A 3699-nucleotide genomic window follows, 5' to 3' on the forward strand; every position below is an offset into this window, starting at 1 on the left:
ACGTTGTGTTAGCTAATCCAAGTTTATCATTTTAAAAGGCTAATTGATCATTAGAAAACCCTTTTGCAATTATGTTAGCACAGCTGAAAACTGTAAATAAATAAAACTGTCCTTCTTTAGACTAGTTGAGTATCTGGAGCATCAGCATTTATTTGTGGGTTCGATTACAGGCTCAAAATGGCCAGAAACAAAGCACTTTCTTCTGAAACTCGTCAGTCTATTCTTGTTCTGAGAAATGAAGGCTATTTCATGCAAGAAATTGCCAAGAAACTGAAGATCTCGTACAAGGCTGTGTACTACTCCCTTCACAGAACAGCACAAACTGGCTCTAACCAGTATAGAAAGAGGAGTGGGAGGCCCCGGTGCACAACTGAGCAAAAGGACAAGTACATTAGTGTGTCTAGTTTGAGAAACAGATGCCTTACAAGTCCTCAACTGGCAGCGTCATTAAATAGTACCTGCAAAACACAAGTCTCAATGTCAACAGTGAAGTGGCGACTCCGGGATGCTGGCCTTCTAGTTGCAAAGAAAAAGACAAATCTCAGACTGGCCAATAAAAAGAAAAGTTTAAGATGGGCAAAAGAACACAGCCACTAGACAGAGGAACTCTGCCTAGAAGACCAGAAGGTAGAATAATAGTGAAGACATCAACACTATGAAACAACACATATGGAATCATGTAGTAACCAAAAAGTGTTAAACAAATCAAAATATATTTGAGATTCTTCAAATAGCCACCCTTTGCCTTGATGACAGCTTTGCACACTCTTGACATTCTCTCAACCAAAGGGTGGCTATTTGAACAATCTAAAATATATTTTGATTTGTTTAACACTTTTTTGGTTACTACATGATTCCATATGTGRTATTTCATAGTTTTGATGTCTTCACTATTATTCTACAACATAGAAAATAGTAAAAAATTAAGAAAAACCCTTAAATGAGTAGGTGTGTCCAAACTTTTGACTGTATTGAAAGCAGTAACTTCCCTCAATGTAGTCTCTGAATATTTTAATGACTCTAGGACCAAGAAAATGTATTCAAAACAGCTTCTCAAGTTTTGTAATTGTATGTTTGTTAATGGGAAAATATGTCCATTTAATTAAATGTTTCTGTTGAGGAGATGAGGTTTTCCTCCGACAGCAACGATAGGTACAAGTTAATGATCAGTAATTAGTCCAATGGGATGCAGAATAATAGCCAGAGCTTTAATATTCGTCTGTATTCGGCTATTCATTCAAAGTGTCCTTTACTCAAACAGTACAGGCTTCTGCAGCATTAGTATATCCAAATTACAACTATATACACATTCCAAAATAGTAATTTGGGGACAGAAAATAGATTCACATGAAAATAAATATACATTTATTTACAGTATTGTTACAGTATTACAGTTTTCTTAAAGGGTCATTTTACCTCCCAAAAAGGAACTTGTCATCCTCATAACTAAAATTCTCCTTGTTAATGGCAGAGCAATAGCATCCATGTACTGGCGTGTGATGGTCTAGTAATCCTACTTAACTCAGTGGTACAGCTGTCTCCTCTCTGAGCCCAGCTCCCTGGACGCTTCCTGAATGAAGAGAACTTTTCATGTCATTTACATTAGGCCTACTGTACACACCACAGATGTATTATTATTCTATTTTATTTAACCTTTATTTAACTAGGCAGGTCAGTTAAGGATAAATTCTTATTTACAATGACGGCCCTACCCAGTCCAAAGCCGGACGACGCTGGGACAATTGTGCGCCGTCCTATGGGACTCCCAATCCCGGCCGGGTGTGATACAGCCTGGATTATTACACAGATGTAATGACCGTACCTCACCACACTTCACCTCACTTCATCACACCTCACCTCACCTTACCTCACTTCATGCACAGCCACCACCTCACTTCATCACACCTCACCTCACTTCATCACACCTCACCACACCTCACTTGCATCACATCTCACCTCACCACACCACACCACACCTCACCACACCACACCTCATCTCACCTCACCACACCGGAACAAAACCTAAATCCCTTAGATCCTTTTGAACAACGTCCTAGGGTGCATCTGAAACGGCACCCTATTCCATATATAGTGCACTACTACCACAGGACCCTGGTCAAAAGTAGTGTACTATACAGGGTACAGGGTGCTATTTGAGACACATCCTACCCTTACTTTACCCCAGTCAGTGTCTGAACTTCAACTAGCCCACAGAACGGCTGTGAGGAACACACTGGTTGATTATATACACACAGAACTAAATTAGATGAAGTAACAATTGCAAATAGGTTATTATTATTATTATCATTATGATTTGTACATACAAGCAGCCCTCTAAAGTGAGGTTTGGTCAGGGTCGTGCTTGAGGGAATGTACAGTGTTCTCGACTCTAATACGCTGTCATTGATATGTGGACTGAAACAGGAAGTGGAACCTCCAATAAACAGTACCAGAGAGGGTGTATCATTGTATTGCTGATTATACATGCACACTATTCAGTCTAGTTCATACAGGTCTAGGAGTGTAGGAGTGCAGAGTTGTTTTGGAATTGGAACTGGGACCTCCACAATGACATGAAGGGTGAGGATTTGGTTTGGATTGGGGCCCTCCTGTCTTTTCAAGTCTGTAAGAAGCCTGAGTCTTCATCAAGGAGATAGGAAGAGTGTTTGGTTTGGAATGGGCCCCCCCCTCTAGTGTCCACTCAGTCAAATCTCAGACGACTCTATCCTTTCTATCCAGGGAAGACCAGGGGGAGGTTTACTGTCTTCCTCTCCTCTTTCTCTCTCTCCTCCTCCTCTTCCTCTCCTCACCTCCTGCACTTCCCTTTCCAGTGACTCGTTACTGTAGTCTCCCATCTCTCCTCCTCCTCCTTCTCCTCCTCTTCCTCCCCTCACATCTTGCAGTTCCCTCTCCAGTGTTCCTCCTCCTCTGAGCAGGTATAGTTCTGTCTCCAGTAGTTGGTTGTGGTGGTACATGTCCAGGTAACTGGCCTGCAGCTCTCTCTGGTAGCAGATCACTTTCTCCTTCTCTGTCTGCCACGTCTGTCTCTCCTGCTCGAAGGCCGTAGCCTGGGCCTCGCTCTGACGACGCTCTAACAACAGCTCTGCTCGCAGACGCTCCTCTGTAGAGCCTGGAGATAAAGAGAGAGGGGGGCAGAGAGAGAGATAGAGAGACAGACATTTTGATGATCACCAATTAGCTTATTAGCCAACACAGTAACATTAGTCTCACAAATATATAACAATCAAACATAACATATGCCATTTAACAGACGCTTTAATCCAAAGAGACTAACAGTCATGCTGCATACATTAACGTATGGGTGGCCCCAGAAATCGAACCTACAACTCTGGCAGTGCAAGCGCCATGCTGTAGTGATTGAGCTACAGAGAACCACAAATTGAAGTTGGGTTTTTATTTTGGTAATAAGGCGTGCTTCCCGCTTCTGGCTAGAAAGAAGCTTGTTCAGGCCACTTTTCTCTCTGTAATTGATTATGATGACTTGTTGTATATGCATGCAGCCTCCTCTGTCTTACAGAGACTGGACTCTGTGCATCCTTACGCTTTATTACAAATGCCAAGTCACTCACCCACCATTGCACATTGTACCAAATGATAGGTTGGACCTCACTTTATATGCGCAGAAAGATACATTTGCACGTGTTCATCTACAATGGCCTTTTGGGTAAACTCCCTCTT

At 42.0% G+C, this 3699-nt stretch overlaps 1 long non-coding RNA gene across 1 annotated transcript; it reads right to left on the bottom strand.

Moving 5' to 3' along the window:
- Positions 1 to 130: 130 nt before the first annotated feature.
- On the bottom strand, positions 131 to 3203 carry LOC139027070 (uncharacterized). Its single transcript, XR_011479104.1, has 2 exons — positions 1891 to 3203; positions 131 to 1852 (listed from the first exon to the last, which is right to left on the bottom strand). It is a non-coding gene; the product is annotated as an uncharacterized lncRNA (long non-coding RNA).
- Positions 3204 to 3699: the final 496 nt, after the last annotated feature.

The sequence above is a fragment of the Salvelinus sp. IW2-2015 genome, unplaced genomic scaffold, assembly GCF_002910315.2.
Source record: "Salvelinus sp. IW2-2015 unplaced genomic scaffold, ASM291031v2 Un_scaffold7210, whole genome shotgun sequence".
Classification (NCBI taxonomy): Eukaryota; Metazoa; Chordata; class Actinopteri; order Salmoniformes; family Salmonidae; genus Salvelinus; species Salvelinus sp. IW2-2015.